General features: G+C 35.5%; 1 long non-coding RNA gene across 1 annotated transcript; it reads left to right on the top strand.

Annotated features, from left to right (window-relative positions):
• Positions 1–2,080: 2,080 nt before the first annotated feature.
• Positions 2,081–19,784, top strand: LOC118765451. Its single transcript, XR_005001317.1, has 3 exons — positions 2,081–2,092; positions 2,376–2,387; positions 19,674–19,784. It is a non-coding gene; the product is annotated as an uncharacterized LOC118765451 (long non-coding RNA).
• The last annotated feature ends 584 nt before the right edge of the window (positions 19,785–20,368 follow it).

Here is a 20,368-nt window from a genome sequence, read left to right as displayed (position 1 = left end):
TCTGTCTGTCTGTCTATCTATCTATCTATCTATCTATCTATCTATCTATCTGTCTATTTATCTATCTATCTATCTATCTGTCTATTTATCTATCTATCTGTCTGTCTGTCTGTCTGTCTGTCTGTCTATCTATCTATCTATCTATCTATCTATCTGTCTATTTATCTATCTATCTATCTATCTATCTATCTCTATCTATCTATCTATCTGTCTGTCTGTCTGTCTGTCTGTCTATCTATCTATCTATCTATCTATCTATCTATCTATCTATCTATCTATCTGTCTATTTATCTATCTATCTATCTATCTGTCTATTTATCTATCTATCTGTCTGTCTGTCTGTCTGTCTGTCTATCTATCTATCTATCTATCTATCTATCTATCTGTCTGTCTGTCTGTCTGTCTGTCGTCTGTCTGTCTATCTATCTATCTATCTATCTATCTATCTGTCTATTTATCTATCTATCTATCTATCTGTCTATTTATCTATCTATCTGTCTGTCTGTCTGTCTGTCTGTCTGTCTATCTATCTATCTATCTATCTATCTATCTGTCTATTTATCTATCTATCTATCTATCTATCTATCTATCTATCTATCTATCTATCTATCTATCTATCTATCTATCTATTTACCTATCTAGCTAGCTAGCTATCACACACACTCTCTCTCTCTCTCTCTCTCTCTCTCTCTCACACACTATTTCTCTCTCAACAGCAACAACCTTTTTTCTTCCCTTTTTCTGAAAAAACTTTGTGACATATATTTTGATTCCTCCCCTTCTTTCCCTTCCTTTAATAGATGTTGTGACAGACAGACAAACAGAGATCTGCTTCTCTTTTATAACATAATATTTGACTTACAGCTGTTTCCAGTTGTCATTATAGGATCATTTTTGATTGGTTTACTCAATCAGTCCATTGATCTGTTGAGTAAACCAATCAATAATGAACCTATAACAACTACAGCTGTAAGTCAAATATACTACAATGTAAATGTATATAATGACCATTATTAATGCTTTGTCTTGTATATGAATATAAATACGATATTTTGAGTTCATTCTGCTAAATATATATATATATACAGTCACCATGATTGATCGCTAAATCCACAAGTTTTTTTATTCTCTCTCTGTTTATTTCCTCATATTCCTTTCTGTTGAAGCGCGTAGGCTTGAAACGTTAAGACTTTCTCACTTTCCCAAGTGTCAAACTAATACACCTGCCTGTTGTTCATACACCAGTCTTCCACTTTTGTTTTTTTGTAAATTTCAATTATGTGTGTGTGTTAATATAAGATATAAGATCCAAGGGTCGACGTGTAGGAAGAAAGTTAACTTCAAGCAATCCATAATAAATATAAAAGACTTTCAGGAGCAATAGTGGTTTATTGAGGTGAAAGGTTTTGGATTTTTTCGTATTGAAGTATGATAAGCTGAAAAAAATTCTTTTTATATTTCACTGTAGGCAACCAGGGTAGCTGAGTATGCAAATAAGAATACAAAAGTTAAGGAATGGAGTAGATAAGATCTGGGCTACATGTTTCATAGCAAGTGGAATCTCAGAAGTGGTAAATATCCAAGCAAGGTGTATACTGCAGGCTACTTGCCAGGCCAAGGAAATCTTGATTAAATGAAAGTTTACACTATTGCAAGGAGGTACATGTTAGTACATGGAAGATTTGATCAGAATATATATCTACTGGGTGGGCCAAAAGTAAATATACAGTTTTTAACTTAATTTATTCATTTTTTTACAGGTACTGTGAATAATGGCAAATAATTTGAGTCAAGAACAAAGGAAGTAGAATATTTATGAAATTAAACTGTGTTCAATAAATGTAATTGTAATAAATAAGTAAAGTGTATACCTACTTTCAGCCCAATCTGCATATATATGTATGTGTGTGCATGAATCTGTATATATGTGTATGTATCTACATATGCACACACACATGCACATGCACACACACACACGCATGCCTGCGTGCGTGTGTGTATGTATGCATAGTATGGTTGGTGGAGCTCTCCAGCCCTGCAAGATGATTCATCTGAGAGAAGGCTTCTTTAATGTAAAACTTATGGCTTTCTGGTCATTGCAGACATCTTAGCTGGCTGAGCCACTGTGGTCAGATCTTCAAGTCTAAAGAGTGGGATCAGATTACACACAGTAGCCTGGGAACAAAATTTGCTTTTCAGGTGCAAACTCAGGTCCAATTTTTTTACAAACAAGGCTAACTCTTTTCAATCTTAATATCAAAATAAACACAGGTATGATAATAATAATAATAATTAATATATATGGAAAAATAATGCATAGAATCATTCCAAAAAATTTTCTATACTTGTTCATTTTGGTAATAAAATTTTCCAAGGGGTGGTCCAAAGTATTTTCATTGCACAAGTTTTTATGTACATGCATTACGGCACAGTGAGTCAGATGGTGTCACATCATTGTGATATGGAGTTAGGTCTTCAAACAGTGAAGTGTGCTGAACATTCTCTTACTCGATGCAACAGACACAGGCTTGCAACATGATAACATTTTCATCACAAAGGCTGGTCCATAGTGCTTTCAGAAGAATGGTGATTTGATGAACAAAATTCAATGCATCAGTGACCATGGAAACCATATTTCGAATTTCTTGGAGGACAAAGTCCAGAGCGTGTTTCTACAGTGTACAAAACATACCAGGAAATGTTTTTTAATCACTTTTGTATACCTGAAATGTTTCTAGTCATAGTACATCCACCATCAAAGACAAAAGCAGCATAAATTTGAGCTCAGAAAAATGCATAGGAAATAAAAACATCCAGAATAACTTTAGTCACTGTCTCTACGCAATCAGGAGGGTTATAAAAGCTGAGAAAATCTTCGTGGACATCCTGGTTTTCAGAAACATAGCAACAATAACTTATTCTTGTTCCATGCTAGAGCAATCACATATAACATCAATAAACATGGAATCTTCTACTATTTTCTGATCTCATGCTGGGTGTTATGAACATTTGCCTATAGGATTTCATTTGTGTGGTATCAGATTGGAAATTAACTCGTTTAAGCTGCTGACTTATTTCTGCAGCATATTATTCAGCAAGTTCTTTTTTGAAAGTTTCTTGTGATGTATGTTAACTTTCTCTTTGAAGATGGAACTAGTAACTTCTTTTATCTTTTACTAAGGATATTCCTTGATCCTTCAACAATGGAACTGCAAACTGTTATTATCTTTCACTAAGGATTTCCTTAGTTCTCTGATCATGAAAGTGCTAACCACTATTATCTTTCACTAAGTTCTTTAATTATTCAATGAACTAGTAACTATTAATATTGTTTATTAAAGATATTCCTTAATTCTTTCTCTTCAAAGCTATTCTAGAAACAACTGTAAGAAACTTTATGTATTATTTATCAACCCCTTATTTACTATAACTACTCTGCAATTATGTTTGAACTATAAATTACATGTTTTATTTGTTCATCTCTCTTTCTAATATATCAAGTCATCCCATAAGTGTTGCCTGGAAATAGTTGTTGGAATGACCTGAACATTGTGAATGAAGTCTGTATTGATGGTAAAGACTAGGTCAAGCTTTTATTTCCCTTAGATGGACAGGTAATAATTTGTTGCATGAAGAAATCTTTAGTGGCATTAAGAAGAGCATGCATATCTCCCCTGTTCAGTTGTTTAATTTCTGGTAGGATATAGCCCTCAGGGCAGCTGAGATTAGGAAAATTAAAGTCCCCTGCTAAAAGTACATTGATCTGTGGGCTGGGTTCATTTGGGACTTGACTAGTGACAAAGCATCTTTGAAGTGATTTCTTTGAAGTTAGCTACATCAGCAAGACAGTAGGTAATACCTATGATCAAATTGAGGTTAATCACATGTATTATTAGTGTATTGCACACTGTGTTGGAGTGAGAGAGGAGGACATTTGCTGCCAGGTCTTCTTGGATGAAGGTCACTATTTCTCCTTGTTTCTGTATTCTGTAGTCAGTCCTGAGTAGTACATTCTGAGTGGATACATTGAAACTCCAACATCTGGCAGCTGACTTGGCAGACACCCATAAAATTATTAACCATCTTACTAACAATAACTCTGAGCACCTTTTCAAACTCCACCTGTTTAACACCCATGGACATGTTTACAAAGTCAGAAAGCAGCACAACTCCCATGACTTTCGGAAACATTTTTTCACACTAAGAGTTGCTGAAGTATGGAACAAACTGCCGGCATCAGTTGTTAGTTGTCAGAGCACTTCATCCTTCAAAATTTCCATGCTTCCTGAGATTTGCCAACACTACACCTGATTTTCTCCCTTCCATACACACGCAAGCATGTATCTGACTTATACACTGTTCACTTTCCAGGAATTTGTACATTACTGCATATGCTTTATACACACTTTTGACAAGTTGTGGTGCACCTGAGCACTGCATACAGTAATTTCATTATTATTATAGTATATAACCACACATATGTACTTCCACATCCAATATGTCTGGGGTCAGGTACGTTACACTTAGTGCTACACATATTGCCCTTTTTCACTGTACAAGATCTCTCACTGCAAGGTCTCTAAGATATCATACTTTTGTTTTATTTGTGAAGTGTGAAAGACCTCCTACATTCAGCATTATTACTGAGTTGAGTTTGTTGGTTAATGGTTGTGCACTGGGGTAATAGCAGTGGTTGGTGCTGTGTGAGAGCTAGAAAGCTTTTCTTTTTTATTTCTTTTGCCAGATTCATCATCACTAAAGAAAAAAATTTTCTTGCTTTGGGAGGTGTTGTTGTCCAGAGTTGGTATAATTGCACATTTGAATATGATTATAATTATATAGTTTGCAACTGTTGATTTTACTATTATACCCAGTAGATATCTAGGTGATTTCTGGGTTTCAATGAAAGTCTGGACCAACACTGCCACAGTAAAGGATCTTTCTACTGTTGATTTGGTGTGGTTTGGTGTCATGCTTTTTTACTAGTGCATTGAATCCCTGGAAGATGAGTGAAGGTACAGTCACATATTAGAAATAATCTTTTGTACTGGGAATAGCAACAGATTTCTGGATTTCAGGTTACATGTATATAAGTTATTAAGTGTGATTTAGTGTTTAGTGGTGGTGGTGGTGGTGTTGCAAGATGTGTGGTTTGACGTTGGCTGGTATTGCTTGTACAAATTGTGCATCTTGTCCTAGGTAAATGGACGAAGTTACAGTCACTGCATATGCATAGTCTCCCGTGTTGAGAATAGCAGCATATTGTGGGGTTTCATGTGTTCATTATTTTATTTACAGTTGACAGATTTATCATGGAGTTGCCAGGTATACATTCAGATTGAGGTGGACAGTGGTGGGGGATAGCGTGATTCTTCACTAATTGGAATAGTAGTAGTGGTGGTGGTAATAGCAGTAGAATAGGATAACAATAGTGAGGATGGATCTCTTGTGTCACTCTGAGAAGAATTCAAGTGGCCTGTGTTGTTTAATGGTTCCTCAATTGTGCTAGTAGTGAGGAGTGGCTGTGGTTGTTGTTTCACACACACACACACACACACATACAAATTTTTTTTATAAATATATATATGTATATTATATGTATAATTTTAATTTTGAGGAAGCTTTAGTTTAGTAATATATCTTTCTTGGAATTTTGGGGTGTTTTCTTTTTATTTAGTTTTGTTCTTCGTTCTTATTTTATGAAGAAACCTAACTTCAAACAACTTTTTACAGATCAGTTTTTAAACACTATTTTCTAAGCCTAGGAAGTGCAATACTGAATTTTGCACCACCACAAAATTAGGAGGTGGAGGAGGGGCAAATGCAACCCCTGTTTCTGGGCCCTTGATTACACAGGCTGGCTCTCACTTTAAAACTACCAAGTGCAGGCAAGAAGAAAAAGTCTTGCAGCATCAAGGATTGGTTTACATAATCAATTAAGGGTGTGCATTTCTTCCTCACGATCTTCAGTCATGAAGAAACTGGTATCATATATACATACATTTGTATGTGTATAAACACACATACACACACATGTCTGTGTGTGTGTATGAGGGGTTGCTGAAAATTCCTGGCTTTGGGTAAAAGAAAATACAAGAGGATCAGTTAATTGTGGTTTTGATCTACATCTTCCCCTCTCAGATTCACATACTTATTGCAGTGGTACTTCAGTTTTTCTAAGCCCTGCAGAAGAACTTGGAAGGTTGGGCCTCCAAGCAAGCCTTACATGACATCCTTAGAGCCAGCAACTTTTCAGAACCTCCTTCTGTGTGTGTGTGTGTGCGCGCTCGCGCATGTGCGTATGTGTGTGTGTGTGTGTGTGTGTGCGTGTGTGCATATGTATATATATATATATATATATATATATTATATATATACAGGGGTTGGAGAAAATAATAGAAACACCTTAAAATTTCAAACAAATTTATTTTAATATGGGGAAGGATCACCTTTGGCATTAATTACAGCTTGAATTGTATGAGGTATGGTTTGTACAAACTTTGAATTGTTTCCAAAGGAATTTTTGTCCATACTTCTGCTAAAACAGTCTCCAGTTCTTGTAGTGATGATGGTGGAGGATATCGACTCCTTACTTGTTTTTCTAAAATGTACCATTAATGTTCAATAATATTGAGATCTGGGTTTGTGGTGGCCAGATAAGATGTTCAACTTTACTAGAATGTTCTTTGTGCCATTCAGTAACAACTTTAGTTGTGTGAATTGGTGCATTATCATCCTGAAAGATTGCATTTCTCTCCTGAAACAGTTCTGCAACAATAGGATGAATTTGATCAGATAAAATGCTTAAATAGTCTTGACTATTAATTCTGCCATGAAGGGAAACCATTGGGCCAGCAGATTTCCAAGATATAGCCCTCCAGATCATCACAGATACTCCTCCATGTTTAGCAGTTGGAAGAAGGTAGTCTGGGTCAAATGCTTCCTTTGACTGTCTCCACACGTATACTCGGCCAGTGGTCGGAAATAAGGTAAAGGATGACTCGTCCAAGAAAGTAACATTCTTCCACTGCTCTAGGGACCAATTCTGTAGGTTTTTACTCCACTCTAAATGCTTTGCAACACTTGTTTTTGAAAGTAGCGGTTTTCTCATTGCAGCCCTCTCATAAAATCCAGCTTTGTGCAGCTCCCAGCGAACAGTTTTTGTGGAAACTAGGTTTTCAAGGTGGATATTAAACTCTGCAGTAATTTTGGGAGCTGTACTTTTGTGATCCTTTCTAACAATTCGCGTAAGAGTCCGACAGTCCCTATCTGAAAGTTTTGGTTTTCTTCCAGAGTTTTGTTTTGATGGGGAGGTTTTTCCCTCTTTCCCAAGGGCTGTCATTACTTTTGAGACAGTACTTCTTGGTACACCAAACATTTCAGCTGTTTTCATTATGCTAGCACCTGCCATACGAGTACCAACAATTTGACCTCTTTGAAAGTCCAATAGGTCTGTCATTTTAATGAATTCTAATTACCTTTTCCTGATGATATCTGAAAAGAAACAGCAATTTTAGCAAAACCAATTAGGCAACATTAATATTAAAACAAAAAACATAAAAATGAACAAGCTTTTGACAGTTTTATTGATATTTCAAAATTATGATGTGATGCTAGGTGTTGCTATTATTTTGTCCAACCCCTGTATATACATTTATATATATTATATGTTTAAATTTTATATACTGTATAAAAATGATATATATGTTTGTGTGTGTACATATATATATGCATGTATATATCTCTACACAAATATATATATAAACTCACATACATACATATAAATATAAACATATACATATTGACAATCAGATATATATATATATATTCACATGCATACAAGTTCATACATAACTAATTCCTCATATCCTGTACATACATAGATATATTCATAAAAGGCATGAACATGGACATATTCACATGCATGTACACAAACACATGCATGCACACACAGAGAAATAAATGTTTGAACACATATAAAAATACACACACATACAACAGCACACAAAATTATTCCCATTGCTTTTATGAAGCTTGTTAAAAGCATGACTTCAACCCAAGTAGGAAAGTGATTTAAATGATATTAAAAATGAAAAAAAAAAGACACTGCATATGTCAATCAATGCTAAGAGCAGAGGATGCAAAAAGGGAAAGTATGAGAATGAAAGAGCATAAGGAAAGAGAATAGAAAAAATGGTGTGTGCGTGTGTTGTGTGTGTGTGTGTGTGTGTGTGTGCATGTGTGTGCGCATGAGTGTGTGTTTGTGTTTATGCGTGTGTGTATATGTGTGTGTTTATGCGTGTGTGTATATGTGTGTGTTTGTGAATGTGTGTTTATGCGTGTGGTGTGTGTGTTTGTGTTTGTGTGTGTGTGTGTGTGTGTGTACACTTAAGCTGTAAATAAATTAATGTCGGCTAAATAAAGTTGACTGCAATTTGTCAGCTTTTATATGTATGTATGTACGTATGTATGTATGTATGTATGTATGTATGTGTGTGTGTGTGTGTGTGTGTGTGTGTGTGTGTATGTATATACATAAATATAGATTAAAGCAGAAATGAAAAGGCAAATGGTTTGGCGAGACTTGGCAAGGGCATTAATTTGGCTATATAATAGAAGGGTTTACATAGTCTCTAACAGCTATTTCTAAAATATCCCAGCTATTGGAATATTGTGTCAAGCAAGGATTCCATAGGCTGAGTACTTTGTCATCAAAGAGAAAGGTGGAATACTCAGCCTAAGGAAGCCTTACTTGACACAATGTCCTAATTGCTGGGGCATTCTTGAAACAGTTGTTAGTGACTATGTAAGCCTATTTATTATAAAGCTAAATTAATGCCCTTATCAAATATTGCCGAACAATTTGCCTTTACATTTCTGTTTAAACCTGTACGTACTGGCTCAAGAGGAAGCTACTTCTAGCTACTTTAGAGAGGCAGTCACAAAATCACATGTTCAACTGCAATTCAAACTGTGGCATACCAGCTTGAACACTCAGACCACATACCTATTACTTCGAGTCACCCCAAGGAAAACTACATATATCTTTTGCACACATAAAATATATATATATATATATATGTATCTATCTATGTATCTGTCTATCTAGTTAGTTGTCCATCTGTATGTATGTATGTATGTATGTATGCATACATACAAACATACATATATATATGACAGCCTTAAAAGCCAGGAACATTTTAGCACCCCCACATCCATATATACATATTTATATATATGTAGGTCCCGGGTTGAGTCGGGGTTAACCACAGTAAATAAGGTACTCAATACATAGCAGAGTAAATTAATTTATTTTATAGAAGGAGCTTCTACAGGACTAGAACTGTTTCATTCAAAAAAATTCCTGATGATTTCTTTTGAATGAAACAGTTCTAGTCCTGTAGAAGCTCCTTCTATAAAATAAACATATTTATATATATATATATATATAAACACATGCACACATACATACATGCATGCATGCATGCATACATACATACATACATACATGCATGCATACATACATACATACATACATACATACATACATACATACAAGATCCCCAAAAGCCAGATTATACCTGAGAAATATATCAGCATTGACTGTCAGATCACTAGTATTTTGTTTATTTATTGTTTTTTCTTCAATATTTTCCCATTATTAATCTTTTCCTTCTTTTTCCTTTAGTAAACTAGGACATTTGAGGAGCAAGAACAAGATTGACCTTTTGTGCTAAATTTTTTTCTTTGTTGATGGTCTTAATTTTCTTAAGCTTACAACCTGAGGTAAATAATATGTTTTAGAGAATAGATATTGGTATTCAGAGAAAGGTAGCAATGATGTTATTTATTTATTTATTTACTTTTGGTCCTTTCCTATCTATATTTGGGATATAATACACTGCCTATGAATTTCAATTAATATTAGAAAGCATTCAAAAATTTTAAGGGATTAAGTAGATTATCTGACTTTGTCATTATGATGGTAGCAGGCTGGTAGAATTGTTAGAGAAATGGAAAAGATGCCTTGGTGTATTTTTTCCAACTTTTTGTATTGAAAATTCAAATCTAGCCAGGGTCATCTTTGCTTTTTATTGCTCAGAAGAGGACAATAAAATAAATTACTAGTTGAGTATTGAGTTCAATGTAATCAACAAATGCTTCCCGTAAGCCTGTTGAATATACGTCTTGGGTTTAGTCCTGCTGTGTGGCACCTTAGGCAGGTGTTGTCTTCTGCTTTAGCCCGAATACTAACTAGTATTCAGCTAACCAATTACTAGTAAGTGTACCATTTGGTTGATGGAAATTAAAAGAATCCAATCGTATATTATCTATGTTTATATATGTGTGTGTGTGTGTGTGTGTGTGTGTGGAGGTGGGTAGGGGGGTACTGTCCCCTTACCCAATTTCATGTGGTAATTGTAAAGGAATGTTACTATCGTGAAAGTGGTTCCTTCATTTCAAATTTTTCTAAGAAAGCCTGTCTGGTTTTGGAAAATATATTACATTGCTTGGAAACATATAAGGACAGGTGACAGGGAGGGCGTCCATCTATAGAGAGATCTACCTCATTAAATTCCATCCAACACATGCAAGCATGGAAAAGTGGTCAATAAATCATGATGATGATGAGGATGATGAGATATGTGTGTGTATGTGTGTATGTATGTGTGTGTGTGTGTGAGGGGGTGTATGCAGAATAAACAATGAATTTTGTCAACTGATTTAATGTAATAGGTATGTACTATGAGTGCTCAGTTTGTATTATTTGTTTGATTAGGAAACAGTGTTACACATTATTATTTTACTCTGATCTACCCCCAGTTTTGACAAATTGGAATATACTGATATCCTCAACTGGGGATATTTCTTCATTTTCACTCTTCCTTCTCTGATGATGGAATACTCAGCTTATGGAATTCTTTCTCAATATCATGATTCACATGCTTGGCAACTCTAGAAACAGCTGTTGTTGAGACAACATGATTATAATTCTCAATCTAAATTAAATGTTTTTTCAACTCCTTTTTTACTTTGATCTATGTATATGTGTGTGTGCGTATGTGTGTGTGTGTGTTTGTCTCCGTATCTTGACATTGCACAATAGTTGTAAATGCGTGCATGTCCAAACCATGAGAATATATCACCTTACTTGGAAACAGGTGAGATTTAGCAGCACGAAGGGCATTGGTAGTTGAATTCTGTTTGACCAATGCAAGGAAGGAAGAGTGGACATTAAAGCGATATTGATAATGATGACGGTGGTGTAAATTGGCAAAGTTGTTAGAGCATTAAATTAGATACTCTATGATATTTGATTTTGGTTCTCTGGGTTCAAATCCTGCTAAGGTTAACATTACCTTTCCTCTTTTTGAGGTTAATAAATAAAGTGCCAGTACAGAATGGTGGATTAGCAAAATTGTTTGATTCTTTGAAGTATTTATTATGACTTTTATGTACTTGTGTGATTGTGCATGTGTGATTGTGTATGTGTGTATGTGTGTGCATGCATGCAGAGCATGTGTATGAATAAATACATGTTCATGCATGCTTATGAATAATTTGTGTATGTAGATAAGCATTAAGAATTCATTACATATGTATAAGCATATACTTATATGAATATATATATGTATATGCTCTTGGACCTAATCACGGCAGCATTCGTATATGTATATAGCTCTTGGAGCTAATCTACGGCACCATTCGTCCTATATTTCTGGACTGCCATATTAGCATGGTGATAACTATTAATATCCAGTACCGCTGCCATAGTCTCCTTTAGAGAGATTTAAAAATAAGAATATTTCTCTCTCTCTCTCTCTCCTCTCTCTCTCTCTCTCTCTCTCTCTATATATATATATATATATATATATATATATATATATATATATATATATACATATATATATATATATATATATATATATATATATATATACACATACATACATATGGCATATATTCATTGCAGATAATACATACACACACACACACACACACACACACATACATATATGTACATACCTACATATACATGTATATACACATGCATATATGGGTACAGGATATCAAAAAAACGTGGACAGAATGAGAAATGAGAACATAAAAAACAAAAACATAGAAAACAAACTATTTTTGAACAACAGAAAAACAAACAAACAGAGAGATGTGACATGCAACAAAAAGAACATTCCCTTCATCAGTTGTCCCCTGTTTTATCTACTCCGTGTTTCGAAGGTAAGGACGAGATGCAACTTCATTAAAATAGTCCTTCCCACAAAGCAAATTAAATAAAGTTTGGGATTTTTTGTGGAGAGTGAAAGTGGTACCAAAGACAGGACAGTGAAAACAAAACAGTAAAAACAAATGGTGAGGGCTGTTAGCCAAGACGATGTGAAGTGCTGACTGCTGGAAAAACGAGCTTTGAGAAGAGACAGATAAAAGCATGTCTTGTCTTTAGGAAGGAAGTGGAAGAAAGAGAGAATGGCCGTTAATCACGTGTGATCAATGAGAGAGTCAAGGAGGAAGAGAGGGAGAGGAAGAGGGAACGGTGAAGGGGAGAGGAGAAGAATAGGGAAAGGGTAGGAGAGAAAAACAGAAAGGAAGAAGAAGAGAGGGAGGGAGATAGACAGAAAACACACACACATATATACATATGCACAGACATCTAGTATAGTAACCACATCATAGTATTACACACATGTGTGTGCGTGCACACACACACACACACACACACACACTCACCTGGTGTAATAACTGTATCATAGTATTGGTATCCTACAAGTTGTTGTCACCTGAGAGAAATGATCCAATTAGATCTGACTCACTATTGTGTTGAGACAACCGGATTTCACTTGATGAGTGTATCCAACCATTTGCTTGCCTTATCTCGTAGAACATTCATCCAAATAGATTTGTGTATCTGATAAAATAGTCAGTATAATTTGTTTCATATAAATCATCTCTTTTAATTTGATTTACTCTATCTCTTACCGGTTGCTTGATTTACAGTTAGCATAACCAATATTATCTATTTGCCTAATTGAGTCAAAATAACATTTACCAGTAAAGCATTTAACCTGTTCTCCAGAAGAAGTATCACATAATACTCATGTGTTTGTCTCCATGTTTTACAAGATAACAAATGGAAAGTAAGCAGATTCTTAAAAGCAAATTGACTGAACCTTTAACTCTTTGGAGACTGAGCCTCATTTGGAGTTTCAGTCTCAAGAAGACAGAGCCCTTTTCACAAGCCCTACAGAGGGCATGCACTTATTTTTGAAAAGATATTATAAAAAATAAAGTAATTACTTTACATTATGTAAAACTGTATATATTCTTGTTGGGAATTGACTGAATTAATACAGGATTCTTCGTAATATGACTTTTCAGCTTTATAGATTGGCCTTATAATTTCCTAAGGCTTAAAAATGTTCCACTAAATTTTTTAAAATGATTGTTTAAAATATCTTTATCAGCTAAATCACCCAACTAATCTAAGTATAAACAGATGTCCCCTCCTCCATTTACTACACACCTTTCACAATCACTGGCTTGGTGCCTCAATTTAAGTACCTAATTCAAAGGAATCTTAATTATATATGTTGTTGACAGTGACTTTGAAGTTTTGGCCAGCTAAGCCATCATCATCAGATGGCTTATTTGGCCATATCATCATCATCATTCAACATCTGCTTTCCATGTTGCATGGGTTGGATGGTTTGACAGGAAATGGCTAGCCAGAAGACTGCACCACGCTCCAGTGTCTGTTTTGGCAGAGTTTTTTTGGCCAGATGCCCTTTCTAACACCAATCACCTTGCAAAGTAGACTGAGTGCTTTCTTTGTGGTACCAGCACTGGCGACGTATGTTTTGGAATGGTTTTTACAGCTGGATGTCCTCCAAAACATCAACCACTTTACAGTGTGGACTGAATGCTTTTTATGTGTTACCAGCACAGGTGGAGGTCATCAAGTAACTTGCAAGACATTAGAGGAGGTGGCCTTGTGCAGGTGAGGAGAGGAATAAAAGCAGGTATCTTGCTGTAGAGGAGATACATGGTTATCCAGTCAGAGGGAGATAGTAAGAGAAAGAGAGAGAAAGATATATATATATATTATATATATATAGAGAGAGAGAGAGAGAGAGAGAGAGTGAGTGAGTGAGTGAGTGATCAAGAATGAGAGAGAAAGCAGAAGAAAGCAAGAATGTGAGAGTGCATGAGAGAACAGAAGAGAGATGGTGGTGAAGTGCCATGGTATACCTTCAAGGTACAGGCATCAGAATATAAATGAGATGGTAGAGTATTGCTAAGAGTACACGAGCAGGGAGTAGGGACTTTAGATGTATGCAAAGGGTGTGGGGGTAGGAAATGCAGTGACTGGTGAAACATGGATATATAGTGGAGGTGGGGGACCACAGGGTAGCAATGATACAGTGAGTAGGGCAGTGAGGACAGAATTGGGGAATAAAAGATAAGCATATGCTTATCTCTTGCTCCCCAATCCTGTATATATATGGGGGGAGAGAGAGCGAGAATACTTAAATATATATATGTGTGTGTGTGTGTGTGTGTGTGTGTATGTCTGTATATATATAGGTGCAGGAGTGGCTGTGTGATAAGAAGCTTGCTTCCCAACTACATGAGTTCAGTTCCACTGCATGGCACCTTGGGAAAGTATCTTCTACTATAGCCTTGGGCCATCCAAAGCCTTGTGAGTGGATTTGGTATACAGAAACTGAAAGAAGCCCGTTGTATATATATGATAATATAAATAATATATATATATGCGTATATGGGTACAGGACGTTACCAACTGTAAACAACATGAAACGCAAACGAGAGAAAATTAATGGAAAATAAGACAAGTAACACAAAGAACGCCCCCCCCCCCCATCAGTTGTCAGGTGTCTATCCACTCCTCACCCCAACCACTCAATGGCAATATAAGTCTTTGAAGACAACTGTTCCCATAAATTCCAAAATGAAATTTTGGACCCATGGAGGGTCAAAGTTGGGAACAAAAACAGAACAGTGGAGACATAGAAGGAAACCAAATGAAAACAAACATGGAGGATCATTAGACCAGAATGAGGGGGGGGGATAGTGAATCCTGGGAGAAATATTTTCTTTGAAAATAGATGAGAGGGATAGAAGACGTCTAGTCATTAGGATGTTGTGCAGGAAAAGAAAGATGGTCACATGAGGAAGAGAAAAATGGATGATAGTCATGTGTAAATAACGAGAGAAAAGAGAAAGAAGGGGCTGCAGTCAAATTCCTGAAACAAGTAAAAGAATAAAAGAATATGTGTGTGTGTGTGTGTGGAGAGAGAGAGCATAATTTGAAATTAAATAAATGACAGAGGTACAGGAATATATACTCAACTTCATTAGCTGACAGATGTTTCTGCTATAGCATGCAGCGCACTCAGAACGGAAGTTGATCATGTAATTCCTGTTTCCATGTCATTTATTTGATTTCATGTTATGCTTTGTACTCACCTAATTCTTTATTCTGAAGCATAGGTATATTGTGTTCTAACACCTAGTTATTTGTACTGCTATGCCTAAGCGAAATCTTAATATATGAATATTGTGTGTGTGTGTGTAGTGTATTTATCCATTACCACTACTTGGTAATTATTGGTATGCTCACATTCCTGTAACTTAACAGTCCAGCAAAAGAGACTGGCAAAATAAGTACCAGGCTCAAAAAGTAAGTACTGGGGTTGATTCGCTTGACTAAACTCTTGAAGACAATACCCTTGCATGGCTGCAGTCCAGTGACTGAAACATAATAAAAATAAAAGAGATTCATTTAGCCAGAGGAGTAGCAGCAAGAGGAAGAAATATTAGAAGAGTCCTACATTATATCAGAATGATTTGAGATTCCAGTGAGGTGATTGCTCTTTAGCCAGCAGAATTTCTAAATAGAAACTTGTTTAGAGATTTTGATAACAGGAAGGTTTACTAAATGAAGTAATGATAGTTAAGCTCGGACTTTAGCAACAGGGTGAAATTCTAAGAATATCAAAAGTCCTGTTATATATTATTTTTTCTCAAGCTTTGTATTGAAATTATCAGCTATAAGCCATACAAATAATTAATTATGGAGAGTGAGTGATATAAATTGTAAAAACTATATTATACCGCTTCCTTAATGCTATGAACTTGTATAAACAGTGCAGCAAATATGTGCCACACATTTTATTTCAGCTATACATAAGTATAATGTGTATGTATGTGTGTGTGTATATATATATATGCATTTTTGAACTTATCTGTCTGTAATATGTTTGTATGTATGTATATATGCATGTATGTATGTATGTATGTATGTATGTATGTATGTATGTATGTATGTATGTATGTATGTATGTATGTGCATATGTATGGACATATACACATACATATGTATATGTGTATTCACATACACGCAAATATTCAACCACCCATATGTACATACACACACAGACACAACAGAAATACATACATTACAAAATGAGTACCATAGAATATGAGATAAGCTTCTAGGAAAGTAAGCCTGCAACCTAATTTTAAATCCTGATTGTAGCTATTTTATTTATGCTACTGATCCCTGTAATCAACAAAATGTTAAGCTCTATTTATATCACTAACATATGGGAGAAATATTTAAATAATATTTATTTTTATTTTCATATATTGGAAAGGGAACAAATAGCTGCAATTATAGACAATTCTTTCTTCCAGAAATTCAATTTGATTTTAAATTCTGAAATCAACTATTGATTGAGATAAATTTACCATTTCATTTTATTGCACTCTAGCAAGAGAAATAAACCCTACCTCAAGTTTATTATAGGAAAAAAAAAATTAGAAGACTAGTGTTTGTAAATCTAAAAATTACAAATAGATTTCATTCCCCAAAATATCTCAGAAATCAATTTCTATTGATCTCACACTATTGAACCAATGCCAAGTGTCCAGTATAAAGAGCCAAATTACCCTTTACTCTGATAGCGTCTAAAGAAAGTAGTAACACTACAACCTACTACAGAAAGTATCTTGGAATTAAGCTATTTAAAGTCTTCACTGCAAAATTAAAGAAGTCCCATGTTTTGTTTGCTTTCACCACAGACCAACACTTTTAGTATAGAACTAATGTACTAAGAATCTACTTACATCAGCATCTGATTTGCAATAACCTTGATACAGCAAAATACTTTACCTTGTCATGTTAAAATAGAAATGTTATCCAACTGTAACTTTTCTAGATCAATCCTATGGTAATAATTTACAAATCCTGAATGAATACTGTATAAACATTTTTTTCCCCTTTTTCTTAAAATATTGGCTATTTCCAGATTAAACTTGTTATGATCCAGTATGTTCCCCAGGAGGATACAATGGAGTTGAAGCACTTTTCAAGGGCATTAGTGATGTGATATAAAATAGCTGAAGAAGTGACTAAACCTCAAGTTGTAAATTCATTTTGCCAAAACCTCTGTGCCACATTACAACACATACATATATCAGTTCATGCAGCATGTCTGAATGGCTAAGGAGTTTTGCTTGCAATCACAAGTTCCTTGAGTGCAATCCCAATGTATGGCATATTGGATAAGAATCTTTTACTATTGTCTCAGGGCTTCCCAAGCCTTGTGAATGTGAATGCGTAGATGGAAATTGTGTGAAAGCCTGTTGGATGGTTTGTACCTGCAGTTCAAAGGTTCAGCCTTGTCATGCTATCATTCTGATTCTGCCCAAGGATTACATTAAAGATACATCTGCCTGTGGAATACTCAGCCACTTACACACTAATTCAATGAGCATATAGTTCAGTCGATTGAACAACTGATACGCATCATAGAAACTCAGAGATCCATCTACTTTTTAACATACAATTCAATAGGGAATATATTTAATTACCTTGTAGCATGGTTATAATGAGAGACTTGTCAGTTTACATACATCATTTATTGCTATATTAATATAGGTGTTCATGTAATACAAGAGGAGTTAATTTTATTGACAATTAACAAGTCCCTTAACCCCTTGGAGGCCACTGGAGCACTGCTGCCATATAATGTATCTAGGGTGAGAAAGCCTGGCAGAGTCCATCCCTCTCCAGGCTAAACTCATTTCTACAGCTGACTAGACTGGAGCAACATGAAATGAAGTGTTTTGCTCAAGAACACAACACACTGCCTGGTCCAAGGATCAAAACCACAATCTTACGGTCGTGAATCCAACACCCTAACCACTAAGTGATGCACCTCCATTTTATATGCAGAAGCAGGAGATCTTCATCAGAAATTCGTTATTATGTGTGTTTTTTCAGATAATGCATATTCATATAATTCAGATAATTCTTCATCTATCGCACAAGGTTGAGTATCAAATGTGAGAACAGCTATTAAGGATAGTCACACTATGTTCAGTATGTAACTATGAAATCAGTTATTAGAAAGAGAAATTCACCAAGGACTGAATTCACTCATGGTTTAGAATTCACTTTAGCTTTTTCGCACTAAAACCAACTGTATTTGTAGCCTCTACTCACAGAAAATTCTAATGATTGTTGACAGGCTATCACATGAACAAAGAGTGCTAATTAACTAAAATGGGGTCTAGATGCATGATAAACTTGTGATTTACAGGTGGCAGAAAGTGGGGTCGAAATCAACTGTTATAACCTTTTTTCCCCCTTAATGCACTTTTAAATGACTTTAGTTGAGGAAACACTCATTAGTAATGTAGTGCTCTAGCTGCTAACAGCAGTGATCTTACACTACCCCATGGAATCCATTTACTACTAGCTGGACTGAGATAATGGAAGTTGGTTATCTATGTATAAAACATATAGCTAGTGATGGTGTCTGAACTTTTAAACTTTTAGTCAGCAGATTGATTGTCCAATGCTGGCCAGCTGTAACTCTCAGTTTAGATATTGGTTTCAAATTTTGTCACAAGGTCAGCCATTTCAGGGGAGGGGGGATGTCTATTAGATTGACCCCAGTGTTCAGCTGGTACTTTTGTTATTGATCCTGAAAGGATGCTAGGCAAAGTCAACCATGGTGGAATTTGAACTCAGAACATGAAGACAGTTGAAATGCCACTAAACATTTTACCCGGCATGCTAAAAATTCTGTCTGTTCACTGCCTTCAACTGTCTGATGATGGCCAGCTGCAAACCTCAGTTTAAATATCACAATGATATGATTCTGATTGTTACTTTAAGTCATCTTACATTGAAGGAATATATGCTAAGAACATGGATGGTTAAGTTGAAAGGTTATTGGAAATCAACCAAGAAATCAGCACTTTCTATCTAGCTACAAACACTGTGCTTGTGTCTACAGAGATGATACTTGTTCCGGAAATGTTCCAGTTGAGTGTCACTATAAATAGATAGCACTGACAGGCAACAACTTGCTACCATAACCAATTGAATCATTGTAAAACTAATGTGTGTTATGTTAATTTGCCATGCTAAGTTCAATTCCTGAAGAGGGATGAACTCTGTCAAAGTGACTGGCCCTTGATACTTTACATGAATTAAATTGGTCTGAATTGATACTTTACATGTTTTTGAATTGAACTGAATTGAATTGAATCGGTACTTTACATTAATTAAGGGTTTTTCAATGGCCTCAGAATTCATGGGATTTAGCCAGCTGCAGTCCCAGGAATTTTTTGAAGAGAGGGCACAAAGTCAGAAGGGAATACAATACCAGGAGAAAAGGGTGTAATAACATTATGTAGAAGGGTGCACTTCTTTTCTTGAGGGGGAAGGGGCATGTACCTCTCAGCCCCCCTCCTTCCTTCCTCCTCCTCACCTCTTATTCTTATTTTAAAGCCTGGTACTTATTCTCTCACATTTGTTGGAGTGATAAGCTACAGGGATATGAACACACCAACACCAGTTGTCAAGTTGTGGAGCAGGGACAAACACACACACACACACACATGATAGACTTCTTTCAGTTTCCTTCAATCAAATCTATTCACGCTTTGGACAACTAAAGTCTTGTGAGTGGATTTGGTAGACAGTAACTGAAAAAATCTGATCATATATGTGTGTGTATGTCTTTGTGCCTGTGTTTGTCCTCCTCTACACCACTTGACAACCAGTGCTGGTTTGTTTACATCCCCATAGTGGCTCAGTAAAAAAGATTGATAGAAAAAGTACCAAAGTTTAAAAAAAGTACTGGGGTCGATTCATTGTTCAAGATAGTGTCCTAGCATAGTCACAGTCTATTGACTGAAACAAATGATAAAAGATAAAAGATACTTTTATTCTTTTACTTGCTTCAGTCATTTGTCTATGGAGTAACACCTTAAATGGTTTTAATCGAAGAATTCAACCCCAGGACTTATTCTT

The sequence above is a fragment of the Octopus sinensis genome, linkage group LG11 (assembly GCF_006345805.1).
Source record: "Octopus sinensis linkage group LG11, ASM634580v1, whole genome shotgun sequence".
NCBI lineage: Eukaryota > Metazoa > Mollusca > Cephalopoda > Octopoda > Octopodidae > Octopus > Octopus sinensis.
The sequence above is the reverse complement of the archived record's forward strand: the minus strand, read 5'-3'. Positions and strand labels throughout refer to the sequence as shown.